General features: G+C 41.3%; 1 protein-coding gene and 1 non-coding gene across 38 annotated transcripts in view; both read left to right on the top strand.

Moving 5' to 3' along the window:
• SGMS1 (sphingomyelin synthase 1) overlaps nucleotides 1–24827 on the top strand; it is a 313746-nt gene that overhangs the window by 24308 nt on the left and 264611 nt on the right. For 28 of the 37 annotated variants that reach the window (XR_012417915.1, XR_012417916.1, XR_012417913.1 and 25 more), the window contains exon 2: nucleotides 12153–12247. The exons of 7 other annotated variants lie outside the window; for them this stretch is intronic. The gene's annotated coding sequence lies outside the window, so the exon portion shown is untranslated. Of the gene's footprint in view, nucleotides 1–12152; nucleotides 12248–24827 lie in introns of those variants that run through there. 2 more of the 37 variants (XM_074002145.1, XM_074002140.1) reach the window with 1 other exon arrangement.
• Nucleotides 11691–11751, top strand: LOC123566980 (U7 small nuclear RNA). Its single transcript, XR_006689693.1, has one exon. It is a non-coding gene; the product is annotated as a U7 small nuclear RNA (small nuclear RNA).

The following is a 24827-nucleotide window of genomic DNA, read 5'->3' as shown; positions in this document are numbered from 1 at the left end:
GTACAATGCGAAATTGTCTTGCCTGCCAAATCTGTACTTCTTCCTGTATCTTGTGAAAAAGTCCAACATCCTCTTAGTCATCAAGACAGAACCAAGGAGTCATCTACAATTCCTCTTACCCCTGCATCCTTCCAGTCACCAAGCAAGTTCATTTTACCTCTGTATTCACTCGTTCTCGAGCCCCTATAACTTGGTGCCTGGATTTCTGCTACAGCTGCCCATTTGCTGCCCGTCTTCATTTCATCCTCCCAGCTGTGGTCGCAGTCCTCTCTCTAAACTGCAAGGATGATCATGTTAGCCCCTGCTTAAAAACGTGTCTGTGGTTCCTTGGCCCACGGGTGAAGACCTGAGAGTCCTAGTTGAAGACATGGAAGACATGGGTTTTTATTGTCATGCCCTCTCATCTGCCTTCCTGTCCCTTGTGGTTCCTTGCTGCTCTGCTGTCTCACCCTTGCTTCTGTCTTCTGATTTATCCTCATCTTCCTAGACTCAGTTCTTGGCTATTTATGTATAGTGGTTTCCAGAGTAGATGTGCTTGAGAACACAGCCTGTTTTGTCAAAGATTAACGTGTTCTTAGTATCCAGCATGGTGTCTGACACATAGAAGACTCTCAAAAAGGTTAGTGGAATAGAAATGGATAAGAAATGACTTTTCTATCTTCACCCAACCAGGAGGACTGAAGCTGGGTAACAGAAGCATTCTCTCTCAGCACCTTTCTGTCTCCATCAATTCAGCATCTGCTCAACAGCCCAGCTGTTGATGGGAGAGAAGCATATGGTTGACTTGAAAGAGGCAGCTGGGATGTGCTTGGGTGTTCAAATATGTTCATCCCCCTTCCCCCATATAGAATAGCAGTAATAACACCTTCTATTTGTATTTGCATTCTCCTTGAGTGCTTCCACAGACGTGATCTCATCTGGGCATGTCACTAATAGCCTGAGTGCTAGATGGAGAATGTGATTGTCCCCATTTTGTAGATGCAGAATAGGAGTTAAAAAGGAGTAAATATATTTGCTCAAAGTTAGTGAATTGTTAGTGGTGGAACCAGACTTCAAGCCCAAGCAAGTCCACTTCTCTTTTCCCTCCTCTTTCATAGCCAGCAGAACCAGGTTATATGAAACTGATGTTTTTACATGTAATCATCAGAAAGGAAAATTGGCAAAAGTAGTTGTGTTTGAAAAGTTTACTCTGTGTTAACTTTGCATGCAGGCATTCTTTGTAACTGTTAATTTCCCCCATCCTTTGGTTCTAGTTAAGTGCTCAGAGTTATATGTCTCCTTGGGGTCACTTGGCTGAAATAGCTTGAAGCACGTGAAATAGTGTCCTGAGGCTCACTCTGGATAGAGATGAAGGATTTGTCACATTTCAGTTGGTCAGTTTGGGAAAATTATTGACTTCAAGCTATTTCCTTGCCTGACAGACAAAGTAACAATAATAAAATCTTAGTACTGGCCGGGCGCGGTGGCTGACGCCTGTAATCCCAGCACTTTGGGAGGCCGAGATGGGCGGATCACGAGGTGAGAAGATCGAGACCATCCTGACTAACACGGTGAAACCCCGTCTCTACTAAAAATACAAAAATTAGCCGGGCGAGGTGGCGGGCGCCTGTAGTCCCAGCCACACGGGACGCTGAGGCAGGAGAATGGCGTGAACCTGGGAGGCGGAGCTTGCAGTAAGTGGAGATCGCACCACTGCACTTCAGCCTGGGAGAGAGAGCGAGACTCCGTCTCAAAAAAAAAAAAAAAAAATCTTAGTACTTCTTTCTTTCTTTATTTTATTTTTATTTTTTCTGAGACAGAGTCTTGCCTGTTACCCAGGGTGGGGTGCAGTGGCGCAATCTTGGCTCACTGCAACCTCTGACTCCCAGGTTCAAGCAATTCTCTTGCCTCAGCCTCTTGAGTAGCTGAGATTACAGTCGTGTGCCACCATGCCCAGCTAATTTTTGTATTTTTAGTAGAGATGGGGTTTCCACTATGTTGGCCAGGCTGGTCTCGAACTCTTGACCTTGTAATCTGCCCACCTCGGCCTCCCACAGTGCTGGGATTACAGGCGTTCTTAGTACTTCTTAAGTTAACATTAAGTACTTCTTTTTTTTTTTTTTCCTTTTTTTGAGACGGAGTCTTGCTCTGTCACACAGGCTGGAGTGCAGTGGCCGGATCTCAGCTCAGTGCAAGCTCTGCCTCCCGGGTTTATGCCATTCTCCTTCCTCAGCCTCCCGAGCAACTGGGACTACAGGCGGCCGCCACCTCGCCCGGCTAGTTTTTGTATTTTTTTTTTTTTAGTAGAGACGGAGTTTCACCATGTTAGCTAGGATGGTCTCGATCTCCTGACCTCATGATCCGCCCGTCTCGGCCTCCCAAAGTGCTGGAATTACAGGCTTGAGCCACCGCACCCGGCAACATTAAGTACTTCTTTTTTTTTTTTTTTTTTTTTTTTGAGACGGAGTCTCGCTCTGTCGCCCGGGCTGGAGTGCAGTGGCCGGATCTCAGCTCACTGCAAGCTCCGCCTCCCGGGTTCCCGCCATTCTCCTGCCTCAGCCTCCCGAGTAGCTGGGACTACAGGCGCCCGCCACCTCGCCCGGCTAGTTTTTTTTTTGTAGTTTTTAGTAGAGACAGGGTTTCACTGTGTTAGCCAGGATGGTCTTGATCTCCTGACCTCGTGATCCGCCCGTCTCGGCCTCCCAAAGTGCTGGGATTACAGGCTTGAGCCACCGCGCCCGGCCAGTACTTCTTAAGTATACATTCCATTCTGTTAGTGGAATGGTTTCTTCTAGAATTTTGGAGTCTTTGAATAAACTTAAGTAGGACAAGTAAAAAAAAAAAAAAAAAAGTCTCCCCGGCACTTAACAGTCATATTCTTAATTTCCAGGAATTTCTAAATTTTGAAAATTACAGCCTCTGAACTGGGCTATTGCAGGGAAACTGTTCCTACATGTTTTATTAAATTCTATATTCTAAGCAGCAAAGATGAAGAAGGCAGAGTGAGACTGAAAATGCAAGGGCAGAGGCAGTTAGGACACAACCAAGATATGCAGACAACGTGCAAGTTTTGGATGGGAGCTTTTTTGTTACTGTTTTTTGTTACTGTTTTTTTTTGTTACTGTTTTTTGGCAGTCACTCTGTTGATCACATGAAAATCTGTGTAGTTTTGTTGTTTTATCAGTCCTCATTCTTTTTGTCTGTTTCAACATTTGATTCTTGAGTTATTCCAGCTCTCTTGTCCCCAGTCCCTGTGAAACCTCTCTTCTCTTGGCTTCCATTGTACAGTGGAATGGTATTCTGGGTCTCCTATCTTTTCTCTGCTATTGGCTACTTTCATGACCTCACTTTACCATTCAGACATGTTGATGGTTTCACTTTATTTTATTCTTTGGTGATATTTGTGCAGATGTACACTATTTTTTTTTTCATGTCTGGGTATTTCTCCTTATTTGTTTTGTTGTCTTCCTAGACTCAATAGCTTTAAATAAATTGACCTTAGAATGTCTTAGAAAAGACCTTCAAGATCACACGCTTCATTGTTCATTTTAGAGGTAGGTAAACTAAGGCTCTGGGAGGTGATGTGGCTTGCATAATTTCATGGAGTCACTCATTTGGTGAAATCAGGCTAGAAACCAAGGTCCTTGACCCTCAGTACTTCTTAGGGCCTCTTTTTATTTCTGATACCCTGACTCCTGATGGTCTCCTGTCCCATGATTGTTCCCTTGGCAAGGAACTTCAGAGTTATGTGACCCTCATGTTTCACCCCTTCTCCACAACTGTCAGATATCCAGCCATTCACCAAGACCTATCAGTTCTTTCTATGATTTTTAAATGCTACTTTTTAGTAATTTTTAAATTTTAAAAATTTAAAATTCAGTAAAATTCACTTTTTGGAAGTGTATAGTTCTGTGCTAGTTAGTTTGGGCTGCTGTAACAAGAGTACGATAGCCTGGGTAGCTTAAACAACAGACATTTATTTCTCACAGTTCTGCAAACTTGAAGTCCGAGATCAGGGTGCCAGCTAGCGTGACTGGGTTCTGGTGAAGGCCCTCCTCGGACTCCACAGATGGATGCCTTCTTACTGTATCCTCACATTCAGAGAGAGAAGTCGTCTGTCTTCTGTCCTGTCTCTTCTGATAAGGGCACTAATTCCACCATGAGGGCTGCCCGCTTATGACCTTCCCAAAGGAGTCCTCTGAATACCATCACACTGGGGACTAGGGTTTCAACATATGAATTTTGTGGGGCGGGGTGGTGGAGGCAGGGCACGAGCATTCAGTCTGTAGCAAGTTCTGTGAAATTTTTTTTTTTTTTTTTTTGAGACGGAGTTAGTTCTGCTCTTGTTGCCCAGGCTGGAGTGCAATGGTGCTATCTCGGCTCACCGCAACCTCTGCCTCCTGAGTTCAAGTGATTCTCCTGCCTCAGCCTCCTGAGTAGGTGGGAATACAGGCATTTACCACCAAGCCTGGCTAATTTTGTATTTTTAATAGACACAGGGTTTCTCCAGGTTGGTCAGGCTGGTCCGGAACTCCCAACCTCAGGTGATCCACCTGCCTCGGCCTCCCAAAGTGCTGGGATTACAGGTGTGAGCCACCACGCCTGGCCAGTTCTGCAAATTTTAACACAGACATTAATTCATGCAACCACCACTACAAATAGCATATGGAACAATTTCATCACCCTTCAAATTCTCTGGTACTGCCTTTTTGTGGTTTAAATCCTCTTTCCTGCTGAACTCCTGGCGATACTGATCTGTTCTCTGCCTTTGTAATTTGTTCTTTGTAAAACTATTATATAAGTGGATTATACAGACTTTTTGAGACTAGCTTTCACTTAACATAATGCATTTGAGATCCATCCACGTTGTGTGTATCAAAGGTTTGTTCTTTTTTATTACTGACTAGTATTCTGTTGTATGGATGTGCCATGGTTTGCATACGTATTCACCCATTGCATTCCCAGCAGCAGAATATGTAAATCCTAGTTGACTTGTATTTTTGCTGGCATTTGATATTGTCAGTTTATGCAGTTCAGCCATTCTAATAGGTGTGTAGTGGTATTTCATGATGGTTTTGATTTATATTTCCCTAATGATTAATGATATTGAACATCTTTTCATGTGTTTGACTTTCATACATCTTGTACCCATTACGATACGTGTTATGCTCATTGTCATTATCATAACCCTCTTCTAGGTGGTTATTATACCTTTTTATATCAACATGGTTGCTCATCTACCACAGGATATTCCAAGGTCAAAGCACTGAGCCAGGGACTTTATGTACATAATCTCATTTTATCCTTAAAATCTTTGTGAAATTAGTAGTGGTTTTTATTTTTGTGGTGGAGAAAATAAAGACCCCGTGTTCAAAACATACTGAGTGCCTACCATGTGCAACGAGCCAGTTATACCCATTTGCTAGTCCTGTGGGACTAGCAGTCACTGACTTTAAGCAAGTCAGTGAACTTCTATGAGTCAATTTCCTTTTCTGTTGAATAGGGGTCTGTATTATGATATGTTCTCTCAGGGTTGTTGAGTGAGGGGTTTAAAGGAAGAATGCAGGAAACATGCTGAGCAGGAGATCTGGCTCATGATGTATTCTGAGTAAATGTTAGCAATAGCTGCTTCTGTGTTCTTCAAACACCTCATACTGACCTGAGGTGGTTTCTCTCCCTCCCTGGCTACTTTTCTAGTCAGTAACATAAAGGTTAAGTGTGCCAAATGTTTTACTTTGAGTCCATTCCAGCTCCAATGTTTATGTAAAAAATGATATCATAAAGGGTTGATCTAGTTAGGAAGGTTATTATTGTGCTTATAGTAGGCCGGAATGTGGAAACTATAATATTAGTAAAAAAGAAATTGGGCTGGGTGCAGTGGCTCACGCTTGTAACCCCGGCACTTTGGGAGGCTGAGGTGGGCAGACCACCTGAGGTCAGGGGTTCAAGACCAGCTTGGCCAACATGGCGAAAGCCTGTCTCTACTAAAAATACAAAAAACTAGCTGGGTGTGGTGGTGAATGCCTGCAAACCCAGCTATTTGGGAGGCTGAGGCAGGAGAATCACTTGAAACGGAGGCGCAGGTTGCGGTGAGCTGAGATTGCGCCATTGCACTTCAGCATGGGCAACAAGAGTGAAACTCTGTCTCAAAAAAAGAAAAAAAAATCGTGATACAAGTAAGATCTTTTAAAAATTATTAAATCATCCATCTTGAATTATGTGGGGCTTTATATATGGAAGCGAGAATATGTTTAAAATTACCTCCCTGCTATATCCTGCTAGATTTCTGGGGCTTGTTTTCTCTTAATCTTGCCATTGCCAAGCATATATCTGGTGCCTGCTGTGTGCCAGGTGTTAGTCTCTCTAATCCTCACAGCAACCCTTTGAAATAAAAGATATCCCCATTTTACAGAGGAAAACGTTGTGCCTGAGAGGCCAATTGCCCTGCCCAGTGTAACCTACTCATCTTCTGACTGAGTCCTCTCCTCTTATCAGCACCCACTCTGCCTCAGTCTCATTGTGATGGGGGCATGGAAGCTGCTGCCCACCATCACTAGGAGCACTGGCGCACCTTCCCCCAATATGCATCTGTTTCCTTCACGGGGACTGTTTCCAGGACCTTAAGGTTACACTTGCCTACCACAAGCCCTGAAATTAGGTGGTTTTATTTTGTCCAAAAGGACCACTGTGGAAACTGCATGAACTTTGAAGTCATGAGGTTCAAGTGGTGCCTCCACCATTTTATTTTACTGCCTATGTGATTTTGGCCAAGTTACTGAAACTCTCAGAGCCTGTGATTCTTCAGCTATAAAATGGGAATAATACATACCTGGTAGAGATGTGGACAGAATTAGAAATAACACAGTAGTCTGGGCACAGTGGCTTATGCCTGTGATCCCAGCACATTGGGAGGCTGAGGCTGCTGGATTACCTAAGGTCAGGTGTTTGAGAACAGCCTGACTAATATGGTGAAACCCTGTCTCTACTCAAAATGCAAAAAAATTAGCCGGGCATGGTGGCATGCACCTGTAGTCCCAGCAACTCACGAGGCTGAGACAGGAGAATTGCTTGAACCCGGGAGGTGGAGGTGGCAGTGAGCCGAGATCGTGCCACTGCACTCCAGCCTGGGCAATAGAGCGGGACTCCATCTCAAAAAGGAAAAAAAAAACAGAAAAAAAAAACCCCAGAAAAAAAAACAATGCTATAGAGTGCTTAGGACATTGTAGATGCTTATTAACTGGTAGCTACTATCATCACCATTGCAGGGCCTTCTGACTTGTCTTGGGGGGCTGAAGAAGCTGTCCAGAGTAGTGATTAAGAATATGGGCTCTGGAGTAAACTGCTTGGGTTTAAATCCTTATTCTACCACTTACCAGCTGTGTGACTGTGCATAACTGAATTCCTTCCTGTACCTCAGTTTCTTCCATCTACAAGATGGGAATAAATAACAATTTCTACCTTGTAGGGATAAATGATTTTAAAGAGATGAGAACTGTCAGGAAGTTGAGTTGAAATGAACTTATTTTGATCATCTACTGACATTGTTTCTTCCCATGACATATGAGTCTCTTTTAAATTTATAACACTTCTTCTTTCCTTCCTACTCAAATTGAGAGAATTTCTCATTATTTGTATTTGATGCCGATAAAAAACATTTGCTGTCACATTTTTCCTAGAAATGCAGATTAAATTGCAAAAATTACTATTTTCATCTAAGAAATTGGATTAACTAAACCGATAAAGCACAGTTTTTTCATAGAGAAAATAATTGAGAATTTTTTATAGAATTACAGTAAATAAAATCAGGTGTAGTAAATAACAGTTTTATAGGTAAAAATATTTAAAACCCTAACCAGCTGCCTGTTTAAAAAAACACACATATATATTCCATTATTTCACAGAAATTATTTGATTCTCCTGTTTTGATCTTGAATTTGGCTGGGTTGCATGTGAATTACTCTTTTTCTCCTTCAAGATGATACCAGTCAGGTGGGCCCATAGTATGTGAATCTACCAGGAAGAAAACAGTCTCTGAATTTACTGTATGTCTAGAAATCAAATTTGACTTACACCCGCAGGCAGTATAGGGTGTTGGCTGGGTTTGCATCATTATTCTGAAGTCTATACTGATGTCCTGTGACTAATATGTTCCAGCTGTCTAGGTCACTGCTTTGGAGTACTATTTATTTGCAGTAGTGATGCTGCAAATAGGAAAAGCTTTCCCTTTTGTTGGTTGAAAGCTTTCCTGGTAATTAGCAAAACAAGCATGCCTCTTATTTGGAGAGAAACTGGAAAGGAGGCTAAAGAGTCAATTGTATACAACCACTTTGGAAAACAATTTGGCATTAGAGGAGTTGAACACGTGCAATCCGTAGCCCAGCTCTCCTTGCCTAGGTATATAACCCTGGAGAAATTCTTGTCTGTGTGTACCAGAGGACAAGCAGTAGAATGTAAATGGCAGCATTATTCAAAGTAGCAGAAAATTGAAAAATTCCCAGAGGGGTCCCCAACAGTAGGACAGAGCAGTAAATTGTGGGTATGTTCACACAATGAGAACTGTATCGTGGTAACAAAATAAATGAACTAAAGCCACATGAGTCACAGGGATGAATCTCAAAATCTTAAGAGAAGAGGCAAGTCTAGAAGAGCACATACAGTATCGCTTCACTCATATTAGGCTTAGAATCAGCAAATCACAACATATTGATAGCACATATGTGGCAAAACCATAAAGAGGAGCCAAGAAATGATTGACTTAAAATTCAGGCCAGTGGTAAATCTTAGTGGTGGATGTGGTGGTGAAGGATGATTGGGAGACATGTAATCAGGAAAGACACACACACACACGGCTTCCAAAAAAAGAAAAAAAAAAAATCTAAATACCGACGGGTATTAGGTATGTGCGATTTATTTTATTATTCTTTATACCTATATATGTTGTTAGGTTAGTTATCACTGCATAACAAACCTCAAGACTTAGCACCTTAAAACAATAATACACATTTGTCATCCCACATAGTTTCCATGAGTAGGCCAGGAATTTGGGAGCAGCTAAGCTGGGTGGTTCTGACTCGCAGTCTCTCATGAGGTTGCAGTCAAGATGTCAACTGAAGCTGCTGCCATCTATCTGAAGGCTTGACTGAGGCTGAAGGATCTTCCAAGATGGCTCACTCACATGGCTGTTGCCAGGAGGCCTCAGTTCCTTGCTGGTTGCTGGCAGGAGGCCTCAGTTCTTTCCCACGTGTACCTCCGCAGAGCTTCTTGAGCGTGTCGTCATATCACAACAGCCAGCTTCCCTCCCAAAACAGAGATGGAAGGTGGAGTCTTTGGACTTTTGCAGTCTCTCGCTGGCATTTCAGCAATATTGTAGTGGTTCCCACATGCCAGCCCTGTTCCTTGAGGGGCGGGACTATACAAGCGCATGAATACTGGGAGGCAGGTATCACTACGGCCATGTTGGAGGCTGGCTACCACAGTTAACGCACTTTTAGCTATAGTATATTTCACAGTAAACATTTTTTTAGAGGCAAACTAAATTGGTGAGCTCATTTTTCTTTAGTAATAGTGCACACATCCATTTAAATGAAAAGTTTTATAGATACTGAACGTATTACCAATTAGTATGGGTTTAAAGAAATGTCAGTGATGTAGCTGAGCATTTGAGTGGCCTAAGCTTGCCTGACAGGAATGTGCCTGAGGCAGGGGAGTGGACGGGAAGGGCCATGAGGAAAGGAACTTCAGTAATGCTTGTCCTGAGATCTATGGTGGGAGATGGGATTATATGTGCCTGGACTTCATTCTACTTGTACCTAGATCTGTCAACAATCTGAGACTCTTGATTTTGAAGATAATTCTCCAGGTGAAGGGCCATTGTGATATTAAAGTCTGTTCCTGCCCCACTCTTTTTCCCAAGACCATCTTTAATGAAAAAGGAGAGAGGGTCCACCCCTTGCTACTCACCCCCACGTCTAAGTGCATTGCCAGAAATGACCTGGGCAAGCAAGGACAGGAGCCTTAGTTTAAAAATCCACACAACGATTACATTCTAATCCATAATTTATACTTGTTTTAATGTTAACAACTTTTAAATTATTGATTCATTTGCTTAACCTTCCCTCACCAAAATCTTTGAGTAACATTGATGTTTCTGGAAACTATGTCATGTTTATTTTTCTTTAGCTTTGTTTAGCTCTTGGCATAACTTCTTAGTATTCCTGGGGGTCCAAGGGCTCTGGATTGTGAGGCAGTGAGTCGCACCATCTCCCCTTTGTGGATCCCAACATCCTTGTGAACAGGGGTTGCAGCCGGAAGAGGTTCTTTCCATTTTTGATGAAGCTAAAAAGTGGAGAAGCCCTCAGGTGAGGAAGCAGCCGGAGGAGGTTCTCTCCATTTTTAATGAAGCTAAAAAGTGGAGAAGATAGGCCTGAGAGCCAGGTGCACGGGCTTCCGGACTGGCTTTCTTTAGGCTTTTGTATACCAGTACTTCGCGTGTTAGTCATTGATACTGCTAACCCTCTGTGTGTACAGAATTCTGGTGATTAGCAGATGAAGCGCCAAGAAAGGCCATCATGCAGAGATGTCACATTCTCCCAAACTGTAATTTTGATGCTGCTTCCATCTTTATTTGCGGAGCTGTGTCTGCGGCATTATATTCTAGCGTATTTTGCATTTTATAAAAATGAAAGGAAAATCCTCAACAATGATAGCTGCCTTTCATTATGATGAGGATACAAATCGCCAGGGATGCAGTGCGATGCTTGTTTTCCTTCCGTTTGTGAACAGTGTGCTCTTTTGAGGAAGAAGGAAAAAAAATAAAGTGCATATATATATATATATATATATGACAAAAATACATTAAGGGTTATTGTGTCTACAAGAGAAGTATAATTACTAATAGTAATTATAGTAATTGGTAATAATGATTATAGTATTAATGGTACTATTAAGAAAGATTATGAATATATGCTTTCAGGGAGCATACTGCAGCGCCCGGCTGCCTCCCTGGCGTGATGTGTTGTTTGGCCATTTGGCTGTGGAGTTGGTTTTAAGGAAGCATCATGTTCAGGGGCAGGAGGGTGGAGGTGACCTGTACCGTGAGACAAGCCCGGGGCTTGGGGTCAGAAGACAAATAGTAGTTTCATCTCTGGTGCTTTCTAGTTGGATATCTTTGTTAGATATCATCTCTGACACTTAGCTGCCTTCTCTGGAAAATGGGATCCATAAACCCTGCTTACCTCACAGGGCTGTGGGGAGGATCAAATGTGATGGGTAATGCCAAAACAGAAGGTATTGTGGTGGCAATAGGAGTATGACTTTCAGGCCACGATACCACTTTGCCACAAACTTGTGTGTATTGTAGTTGAGTGTACTGTAGATTGGATCTGAATATCTTTGCTGGAAAGGATTTGAAGAGGTTCAGCAATTCCTGTGTGGTTCTAGGCAGGTACATGGATGCCTTCTAAGTGTGGTCTTAGAAATCCAAGGTCAAAGTAAAGCTCAAGTCATTGAAGCTCCAGTTTTTGTTAGAGTGGATGTTTGGGCCACATCACTGCCCTGAAATTGCTGTGATTCGACAGGAACTGAGGCAAACCTTCAGCTATAAGATGAAGACCTAATGCATGGTGACTATCGGGAATAATAATGTATATTTGAATTTGCTATGACAGTAGACCTTATGTGTTCTCACCACACACACACACAAATGGTAACTACACTGTACGGCTCTTTTAGAATTTATCTAGCAAGTTTTCTGGTTTTTACCAGAAACCTCCTCAAAGAAAAGGGAATTGTATGAGGTGATAGATACGTTAAGTAGTTTGTGGCAATCATTTCACAATGTATACATATATAAAACCATCACCTTGTACACTTAAATATATGTAATTTTTGTCAATCATACTTTGATAAAGTTGGAGGGAAAAAAAAAAGAAACTTACAGAGGAATTCCTTTATTCCAAAATTTCCTAGAGTGGGTGGGGCTGATAGTTGTTCCCCACATTCAGTATGTGATGGAATTATTTTTTCTTTTTTTTCCTTTTTCCCCTATTAAAAAATTGTGGCAGTATTTTAATTTAGAGGGTTATCATATATTAAGAACATGTTCTCAACCGAAATAGTATTAACAGTAAAAGTTCTTGGTGATAACATGTCTGTTGCTTTGCTTATTCCTGCAGCATGAAGACAGCGTGTACGATCCCTGAATGGGCTTGTGGGTATATTTAGTCATTCATTTTTGATCAGGAGAAAGAAGACAGCCATCACTTGAAAGGTAAGTAAATATTTCTATGCAGCTTTTTATCATAAAACATTTTCAACCATACTGAAGAGAGTTAAGAGAACGTACAATGAGTTCCTGCGTGTCTACACCTTAGCTTTAACAGTTATTAGCATTTTGTCACATTTTTTGGTGTGTGTATAGGTTTGTACATTTTTAAGCTGAAACACGTGGAAGTTGCAGACATCATGACATTTTTTCCTAAATTCTTGGGATGCAGCTCTTACAAATAAGGATATTCTCCCCTGAAAGACATCTTACAACTATGTGACACAGAACTATTTAATTAAATTTATAGTTTTGTACTGAAGTGTGTAACTGGGTTATGCTCCCTTCATTGTTGATACAAATAAAGTCAGATTAAAAACATTTTTAGGACAGGTGTGGTGGCTCACGCCTGTAATCCGGGCACTTTGGGAGGTTGAGGGGAATGGATGGCTTGGGCCCAGGAGTTCAAAATCAGCCTAGGCAACAAGGTGAGACCCGTCTCTAGGAAAGATACAAAAAAAATTAGCTGGGCGTGGTGGGGCACACCTGTGGTCCCAGCTATTCAGCAGGCTGAGGTGGGAGGATCGCTTGAGCCCACAAAGTCGAGGCTGCAGTGAGCTGTGATGGAGCCACCGCACTCTAGCCTGGGTGACAGACAAGACCCTGTCTCAAAAAACAAAATCCAAAACCATTTTTAATAGCAAGAACCTGTCTACAAAAAATTAAAAATTTAGCCAGTCATGGTGGCACATACCTATAGTCCTAGCTACTTGGGAGATTGAGGTGGGAGGATCACTTGAGCCCAGGAGTTGGAGGGTGTAGTTAGCTATGATTATGCCACTGTACTCCAGGCTGGGTGACAGTGAGTCCCACTCTCTGTCTCTCTCCCTCTGTGTGTGATTATGTAATAATCTACCCGTCCCTGCTATGGCTGATGTTTCAAGTTTAGGTCAGTGGCTCTGATCACCAGCCTCACCTTCTCCCTGATCAGGATTCACAAGTAAACCAGGGCTGGGCCTGGTGACTCATGCCTGTAATCCCAGCACTTTGGGAGGCCGAGGTGGGTGTATCATTTGAAGTCAGGAGTTCAAGACCAGCCTGGCCAACATAGTGAAACCCTGTCTCTACTAAAAATACAAAAATTAGCTGAGCGGTAGTGGCATGTGCCAGTAATCCCAGCTACTTGGGAGGCTGAGGCAGGAGAATCACTTGAGCCTGGGAGGTGGAGGTTATGGTGAGCCGAGATTGTGCCTCTGCAGTCCAGTCTGGGTGACAGAGTGGGACCCTGTCTCCAAAAAAAAAAAAAAAAAAAAAAAAAAATAGTAGACCAGTCTCTGTGCTCTAATGTGATCAAAGGTCTTAGTTGATGTTTTAAACTTAAACTTGTAGGAGAATGTGGAAAGAATATGAGTGGTACTGTGAAGTTGAGGTTATATAGGTTAATATATTAAAATCAGCATTACAGAGATTAAAAATGATTCCCAGCCTCATAATTTGACTACCTACATTGAAACTTTACTTAAAATCTCAAAGATATGTTCAGCTATGATTACAGTTATAGATCGTTACGCGTTATAGCCAATTACACCATCAGTTATCTGTGGTTTTTGCAAGATGGCTGTCGACTGTTCTCCTTTCCAATCTCAGTTACTATTTATTTATAGTATCTTCCTCAGGTGGTCCCTGTGTATCTAAGCATTGCTTTACAGACATTTGTGTATATAAGGTTGCCTATTTAGAGTATATTTTAAAGGAAGTCTATTTAAGTGAGCCATTGAGGGCAGCAGTGGCTTCTTATACTCTCATTTCTGATTTAGAACAAAAGGTCAGTGATAGCAGTAAAGGTTCTTCAAAAGATACTGGGATTCAGAAGGAGTTGTGTCTGGAATCATGGGTAGCTCAGAATGATTGAGTTTGCTTTTTTATTCTTTGGCCTCTGTATGGTTATACTTTGAAAAGACAAGGAGGAGTGAGTGGGACTCCACGTGAGGCAAAGGGGACTTTGAAGGATGAATGAAGGGAAGACATATGGGGCCCTGTCTAGTCCTAGACCACTGAGATATGGTGATTTAAAAAAACTTTCTACTGAAGTAGAAGATACATACAGAAAATAGACATATTATAAGTGTATAGCTCAATATAACTCCACAGATTGAACACATCCATGTAACCAGCACCCAGATTAAGAAATAGAGCATGACTAACACAATCTCATGCTTCCTTTTAGACACTTCAGTTGACTCTTAAATAGTTTGGGGATGAGGGGTGCAGTTGAAAATCCAAGTATAATTTTGTCTCCCTGAAAATGTAACTACTAATAGCCTACTGTTGACTGGAAGCCTTACTGACTTACTACATAACGACACACACACACACACACACACACACACACACACACACACACACACATCTTTTGAGACAGAGTCTTGCTCTATTGCCCAGGCTGGAGTGCAGTGGCATGATCTCGGCTCACTGCAACCTCTACCTCCCGGGTTCAAGCGATTCTTCCTCCCGAGTAGCTGGGATTACAGGTGCGTGCCACCACGCTGGGCTAATTTTTGTATTTTTAGTAGAGATGGGGTTTCACCATATTGGCCAGGCTGGTCTCGAACCCCTGACCTGGTGATCCACCCGCCTTGGCCTCCCAAAGTGCTAGAATTACAGGTGTGAGCCTCTGTGCCCGACCAATGACGTATATTTTATGCATTCACAGCATGCCTCACATTTCCTTATTTTTTTTTTTTCTATTTCTAGGCTATGTGGTTTATCTATGAGTTTTTTCAAATTGTTGCAAATCTCCAAAAAATTTTCCAATGTGTTTATTGAAAAAAATCTGCCTTTAAGTGGCCCCTTACAGTTCAAACCAGTGTTGTTCAAGAGTCAACTGTACCCTTGCTCCATGGATGACTACTCTCTTGACTTCTAGGAGCATAAATTAGTTTTGCATATGTCTTTTCTTTGTGTGTGTGTATGTGTAATATATAACGCAGATTGTACTCTTTTGTGTCTGGCTTCTCTCATTCAACAGCATATTAGATTCCTGCATATTATTGCATATAGTTTAGTTATATTACTCATTTTCATTGCTATAGAGCATTCCATTGTGAGAGAACATAACTATTTATTTATTTTACTAGATGTGGGTAATTGTTTGGGTTTACCCATCCAGGGCACCCTCCAGAGGAAATGGGAATTAAACAAGGTTTTCTCCTCATCGTGGTTATAGTGGAGGTAGTACCAGCTTGTGCCCAGCTTCTGCTGTGATATGAGGGAGGAATCCAGACCGCAGCGAGAAGATTGAGACACACTTGGGAGAATTGGGTGTGGTTTCATCAGTCCTGTGCTGATTCCTGCTGCTCTTCCTGTGACTCACCATGTCCCTTCTCACATCGTTCCCTACCGGCACATGTTTTCTACGTCCTCTTCTCTGCTATTATTACTCTCCCTACAGCCCCTCCAAGGAGACTGTGCAGAACATATCAAACAACAGGCAATCGATGAATATTTAAAGTTCATTAGGTGTTGATATTAAGTGTTAGGTGAGGGGCAAAGAGTTGAATGTTTTGGGCTTGCCCTTGAGGAGCCTGTAGTATAGTTATCAATTCACAGGTATGGCTGTGGGCCACATCCCTGGAAGCCAGTTGTACTGTAGAGTTCAGGGATGTAAATTCAGAGGCTTACATGGACCAGGCTGGTAATGTGACTGAAATGAATGGGGTTGCTTATAAGGAGTGATGGGCATGGTGGAGAGCAAATATATATCCTCTGCCCAAATATCAACCCAACAAACTCTGTCCAGCTTGATTTAGCAAGTCCACCACTTGCCAACCTTTAGAGAGTAGAGTCTTCATTATATAATAAGAAAATGCTCCTCAGAGGATTTGGGTGTTTTTATGGGCAAATTCTGTTTTTATAAATAAAGTTTTATTCAAAAAATCATGCTCATTTGTTTACATATTTTGCTAAAACTGCAGAGTTGAATAGTTGCAAAAGAGACCAGGTTTGATTAGTTGCAACAGTGACCATATGGCTTACAAAGCCTAAAATATTTACCATCTAGCCCTTTATAAAAAAGTTTGCCAGCTCCTGCTTTACTTCATAAAAGCAAGGACATAGTAATCATAACCTCTGTAGTCATGTAATAATCTGAGCCCATTAAATTTAGTGTTAATGTTCTCATTCATGTATTCACCCAACGCATATTTACAGAGTGCCTATTGTATTTCAGGCATAAAATAGTGATAATCAGATATGGTTCTTGGTCTTGAGGAGTTTAAGAGAGGCTCTTCTATCACTTCTTGGCCTTTTGGCTAAGATCAAGTATAGTAAAAGAGTCTCCTATGAATTTGAAATTCCATTCTATGATTGTGCTTTCTATAAATCAAAAATATGACATCGTAGTGTGGGGGCATCCCCCGTCAACTCTTCTAGTTATGCAGGTAGTGCATTTCCGTGTGCACCAACCACATGGGGCTTATTCTCAGCATTGCAGTTTTTAGAATAAAAAGTATAATATGGAAATGAACTAAAAATCCTCAACTTGAAACTATTATGTCAGCTATCTTTATTAATTTTATAAACTTGATAAACACTCTACATAATTTGATTTTTTGCTTCAGTAATGAGGAGTATGAAATGTGATGTTTGCACAATTACTGTAGTTTTAAATGTCCTAATTGTTTACATGTGGTAATCCCAGACTGTTTGAAGGTAGCCATGTCTGGAGAAGGGCTGATGAGTTTTGAAGTGCTTACTAAAGCAAGCCAAGCAGACAGCCAGTCTTGTGCTACTTTAATAATAAATATCAATAGAAACAACAGCCAACCAAGTTAATAGAGTTTGGATAATAAAGTTTGGAGTGCAGCATAACAGATTAATCTAGCTCTGTTTGTGTGCTTATCTATTTGCTTATCAAAGTCATAAAAGTTTGTTTCTTCTTGATAGGAGGATATAGGTGCGTTGTAATGAACATATAAAATACAGAAGTATTTTTTTACAATAAGGAATTTGAAACTTGTTTTTAACATCTTTTAAACCTGTGTAACATTTTCATATGTGCTTGTATATATATTATGGGTGAACAGTGGGGCTGTGAGTGACTGCCCATTCACCACCCCTAGACTATCCTCAGACGAATGTAAAGGAAGCAAGTGAAACAATATCAGTGAGCCATCTTCAGCCACGATGGCTGCATCATTGCCTTCTTCCAGCCTGAGAGGTCTTTCAGGAAGTAGGAATTTGTTTGGATGTTGTAGTCGCAGTTATTTAGCTATGTGCGGTAATTCAAAGATGTGAAATGCAGGAAGCCCTGGTCATACTTACACATGGATTTGGGAGCCATCAGACATCAAATGGGATGCTGTTTGTCACCTTTTGAGGCAGTAATCTGGGTGACCCGCAGTGCTTTCCTCTGAAATCTTAGGCTTCTGAATAAACCACAGGGAAGGAATGTGAACTGGTACAATGAATAGCTTAATGAATGTGATGAAAACTCTAAACTGGTTTGTTTTGTTGTCAAAATTAATAAAGTTAAGGTGTAGTTGATCTTTTTCTTCTTTTTTTTTTTTTTTTTTTTGAGATGGAGTCTCCCACTGTCGCCCAGGCTGGAGTGCAGTGGCACAATCTCCACTCACTACAACCTCTGCCTCCCGGGTTCAAGTGATTCTCCTGCTTCAGCCTGCCGAGTAGCTGGGAATACAGATGTGAGCCACTGCTCCCGGCCAATCTTCTTTAGGAAGACGAAATGATTTATAGCCATTCATGTCTTCTACTTTTGGTGTTTAAAATGTTTTAAAGAATTCAATCCTATTCTTTTTAGTAATTCTATATGGATAGTTGTTTAGAGGAAAAACAAGAATTGAGAAGGCTGAGAAAATAAATATCACAGTTGTTTTCTTACAAAGCTGGAAACTGTAGGCTTAGTTCTTTTTATTAAAAATGAAATTTTCTGAAACAAATGTTGTGATAGGCCAAATCCCTTGTTCTGTGGCATTGGGGAAAATGAAGTCTGTTCTAAATAATGTGGAGTTATCTTGTCAGGAAGTCCAGCCTCAGAATGTTGCTTTGTCAAGGCTAACCAATTAAAATTTACTTTAATAGTCCTCAAATTTTATTTTTAGAGAGGAGAAAGTATTGAAGGTATAGGTAAATATAGCTTGATAGAACAGAGTGCCTTGGTTGCAAGTGACAGAAAACCCAATTCAAACTGTCTCAAGTGAAAAAATCTATGGGCTTAAGTAATTGCAAATCTAAGGATTGGATCTGCCTTCAGGAGGGGCTAGACTAAGGATCAAAATGATGTCATGAGGATTCATCTTGGCTACATGTTTTTGGGCTCTGAATGGAGACTTCTAGCAGCTTCAGGTTTGCTTAATTACAAACAACCTTCCTGGTCATGATGAGTCATGCGCCTTGTGCTGGACCAGTGGCTGTGGCCAGGGATATTGGCCTGTTCCGATTGGATAGCCAGATCATGTGCTTCACTCCAGGGCCTGAGGTCAGCACATCTTCTACAGAAGATGAAGCATAAATTGATGATAGGTGGGAATGGTTCCCTGCGGAGGTGAATCATGGCAGTTACCAAGAGGATTGGGGGTGCTGGGAGGTATACTGATTATTATGATTATTATTAATGTATCTTTTAATGGTTTGAAAAGCATTTTCAGGTGTATTCTTGTTTGACCTTTGGAAGTATTGGGGAGGCAGCATAAAGAAGTGATAAAAACATGGATTCTGGGGCTAGACTAGATTCAGTTATTAGCTTGCATGAGCTTTTGACCAATTACTTAACCTCTTTGTATCTCAATTTTCTCAGGTGCGCAATGGGGATAAAGGTATTTACCTAAAAGAGTTCTGAGAAGGATCAAATTAATGGGCATTTGCAGGGCACTTAGAATAGTGCCTCATGCACGCTAGCCTCTCTATCCCTTGTTATTACTGTTACACTTTAAAGCTGTTCTGCTGGCAGGGAAACAAGTGTCCTCTTCATTTGACAGACGAGGAAGTTCAGACTCACACGTCCTGTAAGAGTCAACACTGGTTTGGACCTGACTTCTTCCCTGTCCCCGCACTTGCCTCTGTGTTATGATTGTGGGGCATTTAGGTTAGTAATAAATGAAGGAAGCAGAGAGGGAAAAAGCACTAGAAAGCAGGCCTGTGTGTACAAGAAAGCCAGTGTTTCTGTGTATTCCACTTGAACGTTGGCCTTAGCTTCCCGCATGAAGGGTGTCCCCAGGAACATTTAAGGGAACATTCCTAAGAAGAAATTGTTCCATCCTGCCGGGCACATGCTTGGGAAAATCAACCATATCCAGGGTGGGCACTTGCTTGGGAAATGTTTGCTGATGGTTTAATCAGATCCAGTATTCTGAGTTTCAGAGGAGACAAAGCTTTTTGTGGTCGGGAGGTGACTTGAACCCGTCAGTATGGTGTGAGGACAGAATTACTCACTCTGAGAGGTTTGAACCACTGCAGAGTGCTGCTTTTATAACTGCCAGCAAGTTCTGTCTACAAATAGATGCCATTTTCCTCATTAGGAATATTTTCCTACAGTTGTTGAGAATGTTTTGTGGGGAAATTATTCAAATGACTTAATGAAGGAGATTTTTTTTCTTGAGACTCAGATGTTGGTATGGCCCAGACATCTAGGGAGGGTCTTGTTGCTCTCTGAGGACAACAGTGATTTCTTCGTTAAGTAAGTATTACTTACTGTGGACTCAGGACACTGGAAGCTTAAAGTATTTGTGAGTAATCTCTGATACGCTCCCAAGCTATGCAGCTATGAAAGCAAGGAAAAACTTAGCAGAAAACACAATTTTGGTGCTCTCTGCTGTGCTTTTGAAGAAAAGTGGTAGTTGCCATTCAGCATTCACAAAACTTGCTGGAGGGCCAGAGCCTCTTCTTCACTGCAGGACAGGCTCTGCCCTGCGGTTGCTGTTTCCTTGCGGATGGCCACTGTGCCTGGGATGTGGGAGTCTCAGATATTTCATAAATGGATCATGGCTTTGTCTTTTTTTCAATTTATTTTGACAAGAAATTGTTTACCATGTACATATCTTTAAGAACTTCACCTGTGAGTCCTGCATTACCTCTGTCTGGACACATCGCATTGTTTTTGTTGTTTCTTTAGATGGAGGATGTGGTGTCTGAGTATTGATTCCCACACCTGGCTTTACAATGATGTTTATATTCCGAAGAGCAACACCTATTCAGAGAATAAAGGGATTAGCTACTTATTCTAGAGAAATGATCCTAGGTTTGCCAAATATTTGTGGGAATTATAATAGATTCTTAGATGTAATCCCACTTATTTTGTTCTTAGCTCCTTGGGAGTCTTTTGCCTTGCTGCATAGTCAGGGATTGACTATTAATAGTTCCTTCATTGCCCTTAACCTGACCCCATGTTACCTCTGAGAAAACAAGGTCAACCTTATTTCCTGTAATGTCAGCAACAAAAGCAACAACATTATTATTCATTATGTGATAGGCACCACTCTGAGTTCTTTTGTTGGTTATCCTATTTCATATTCTCCAGAACTCTGTGATCATTATTCTATAGGTGAGGAAACTGAGGTATAACCTGTGGTCTCAGGATATGGCTGAGTGGCACAGGTCTGCTCTTAGCATCACAGACACTGTACTGCCGACTGGTGTGACCAGGGTCCAGTCCAGGGTCTCTACCACTGGCTGCACGTTAGAATCACCCTGAGGGATTTTCAAAGCACTGAATGTGCAGTTCCATAACTCCCTGCCCCTTACGTTCTTGTTTACTTGGTCTGGGGTCTCAGAGGAGGTTGCTGTGCATTCAGTACTGAGAATATTTTTGAACTAGAGCAACAGCTCTTCAAATTTGGTTCCTGGGATGGCAATATCAGGTAACTTGTTAGAAGAAGAAATTCTCAGGTCCCACCCAGACCTACTGAATGGAAACTCTGGGGGTAGGGTGTAGTGATCAGTGTTTTAACAAGTCTTGCAGGTGATTCTTTTTTTTAAAAAAATATTGTAGTAAAAACGAACAACATAAAATTTGCCATCTTAACTTTTTTAAGTGTATGATTCACTAGCGTTAAGCACGTTCATATTGTTGTGCAACAGATCTCCAGAACTTTTTCACCTTGCAAATCTGAAACTTCATACCCATTAAAACCCGTTAAACAACTCCCCTTTCTCCCTCCTGTAACCCCTGGTAGGAACCATTCTGCTTTTTGTTTTCATGAACTTGACTACTTCACATACTTCGTCTAGGTGGAACTCTAAGTGATTCTTAGGCATGTTCAAGTGTGAGAGCCACTGAACTCCAAAACTCGATTTGGCTCATCTCTCTGTAGTTGCCCACTCACATCATTAATATCAACCATATTGTAAATCCCGCACTCCTGTGCATGCCCTGCTCTTTCTAGTCCTGTGTCTGCCACCTTGTTGTTCTGTCACTTCGATCAAGTTACTTAATTTCCCTGAGGTGATTCCCTTGTCTCTATAAGTGAGGGTTGGGGGGTAGGGGGGCGGGTGGCAGGGACCCTAACTTGCAGAGCTGTGGTAAATGTTAAATCATTAGACACTTGTGAAAGTAATTTGTAAGTTGTCAGGTGGTGTAATAAAGAAATGTTAGGTATAGATTGTAAACGTCGACTCTTTTTAAATTGTAGGTTTTGTTTTTATTGCAGTCATACACCTTTGTTGTTTTAAAGGATTCCATAGTTCCACAAGGCCTCTTGCGAAAGACTTAAGTTCCTGTTATGCTTGTTTCTCTTCCTCCTCCCCCATTTCTTATCTGGTGTTTACAGTGTGTAAACAGGATTCACAGATGTGCTGGGTAATGTAGTATAGTTCGATTACTTTAAATTTTCTCTACACACACAAATTGTGTTTTCCTTGGATTTAGTAATTGTGTCTTTTAAAGTTTTTCTATGCACTCCCCACTACTTTAACCACAAACAGCCTTCTATATGAATTTCCTCTTAATATTTTAAGCCATATCAGCTATCTTATCAATTACATCTTGGAGAAATCTTACCTGGAGTCTCACGCTTTGCTCTAGTCCAGACCACTTGCTCTCTAGGCCTGCTGTGCACCACATCTTGGGATCCTCTCTTTAATACTTTCCTGGGAATTTCTTGTATCTTACCTATGTATTGGATTCCCAATTTCCCTCATCCCATATTCTCTTCTTTCTTGGTTTACTGCTGTATTTGGACGGAGCACATTTTCTGGAAGTGTCCTAGAAAATTTCATATGGGAGGTAAGACTTTTGAGTTGTTATATATCTGAGACTGTCACATTCATGTTTAATGTATAGCGTGGCTGGGGATAGAATTGTAGGTTTTTAATCACTGAGCTTCAGAATGGTGAAGACATTGCTCATTATCTTTTAGTATCTAGTATTGATTTTGAGAAGGCTAAGACTGTCTCCCAGTCCTTTGTAGGTGACTTCATTTTTCTTCCCTTTTTTCTCTCGGGTTTTTAGTTCTTCTCTTTATTTTCAGTGTTCTGAAATTTCATAATATTCCTCGGTGGGGTCTATTTTCATTTCTTGGAAACTTGAATTGTTCATTTTTAGAAATTTTCTTGAAATGTATCATTGTCGAATTCCCCCCTCTGTTTTCTCTGTTCTTTCTTTCTGTAATTCTATTAGATGTTGACTTACTGTCTTATGACAGCCTTACCTTTTCTTCCGCTTTTCACATCTGCTTTTCAGCTGTATTCTTAGGATATTTCCTACGTTTACCTTGTAATCCTTCTATTCAATTTTTCATGTTTGTTATAATTTTTTTTTTTTTTTTGAGACGGAGTCTGGCTCTGTCGCCCAGGCTGGAGTGTAGTGGCCGGATCTCAGCTCACTGCAAGCTCCGCCTCCCAGGTTCACGCCATTCTCCTGTCTCAGCCTCCCGAGTAGCCGGGACTACAGGCGCCCGCCACCTCACCTGGCTAGTGTTTTTTTTTTTGTATTTTTTTAGTAGAGACGGGGTTTCACCATGTTAGCCAGGATGGTCTCGATCTCCTGACCTTATGATCCGCCCGTCTCAGCCTCCCAAAGTGCTGGGATTACAGGCTTGAGCCACCGCGCCCGGCCTGTTATAATTTTTTAAAAAAATTTTTGACAGTTTTTAAATTCTCTGCTTTTATTGTACAGAATCCTACTATTTCATGAAAGTATTTTCTTGGCCGGGCGTGGTGGCTCAAGCCTGTAATCCCAGCACTTTGGGAGGCCGAGACGGGCGGATCACGAGGTCAGGAGATCGAGACCATCCTGGCTAACACGGTGAAACCCCGTCTCTACTAAGAAATACAAAAAAAACTAGCCGGGCGAAGTGGCGGGCGCCTGTAGTCCCAGCTACTCGGGAGGCTGAGGCAGGAGAATGGCATAGACCCGGGAGGCGGAGCTTGCAGTGAGCTGAGATCCGGCCACTGCACCCCAGCCTGGGCGACAGAGCAAGACTCTGTCTCAAAAAAAAAAAAAAAAAAAAAAAAAAAAAAAAAAAAAAAAAGAAAGTATTTTCTTTAGTTCTCTGAGGAGGTTAGTGATTAGTTTTTAAGCTTTTTTGCGTATTTTTTCTTTCCTTCAAGTTGCTTTTTTCCTCTGTTTCTGTCCTTCATGTTAGATATTTTCTTTATGATCTTTGAATGTCCATTCATGATTAAGAATGTGGCTTTACAAACTGGAAGATTTGGCTTCTTTGGGCCTAAGTTAGTTGTTATCATCTATCAGATTTCCAGCTTTAAAAAGCTTAGCATTTTAATCTTTGCTCCTATTGTCTTTGTCCTTGTAGATTTATGCATTTAAAAAGAAATGATTTTGTGGTATTGGGGTTTTAGGAGGGAGAGGAGCTGAATATGTGTGTTCATCCACTGTCTTTAACTGGAAGTCACTATAGAAGTCATAAAAAAAAATCCAGGTCAGAATGTGTAGCGCTGGCATTTGCTCAGACACATACCTGCGGTGGTGAGCATTAGCTTCGTGTTCTTTTATTTTTTAAAACATGGTATATATTTAGATGGTCTCAGCAGAGATCTTGACTTTCTTGTTAACTGTGCAGCAGCTACTTCTTTTTCTCAGCTAAGAGCTTTTATTTCAGGTGTTAAAATACCAATAAATTTATAAATGATAATTGGGCCTTGTGATAAAAAATAAGAATTATAGAAAAAAAAAATCCTTATTGATGTTCCTGAAAGGAATTTTCCAAGGGTAAGCATATAATCCTTAGATTAAAATGCAGCTGACACATTAAGTCTTCTTACATGAAAAGCTGAATTAATAAGTTTTAATGCCATTTGTCCTTGACCACCCACAAAGGGCATTCCTGCAGGCTAAAGAGACTGAACATAAATACAGCAAAGGGAGCGGGGCTGTATTTTGATCCCTTATAAATGCTTCAATGAAGCATTCAGGCTCAGACCATCAGAGAATAGGTAAAAAGCTACTGTTAGCCTTTCTGATAGCAGGTCTCTGCAAAAATTAATCAGTTTTAGGAGAGCAGAGTGGTTCTTTTACTATAGGCTAACTGACCTTGGATTATTTCATGATCTGCTTCTTGAGGTGATAAGCTCAGTTGCTTCTTGCCTTTTCTGAATGTTGGATATATCCTCTGTC

This window comes from Macaca fascicularis, chromosome 9 (genome assembly GCF_037993035.2).
Source record: "Macaca fascicularis isolate 582-1 chromosome 9, T2T-MFA8v1.1".
Taxonomy (NCBI): domain Eukaryota; kingdom Metazoa; phylum Chordata; class Mammalia; order Primates; family Cercopithecidae; genus Macaca; species Macaca fascicularis.
Note: the sequence above shows the minus strand (reverse complement) of the source record. Positions and strands in the feature narration are given on the sequence as shown.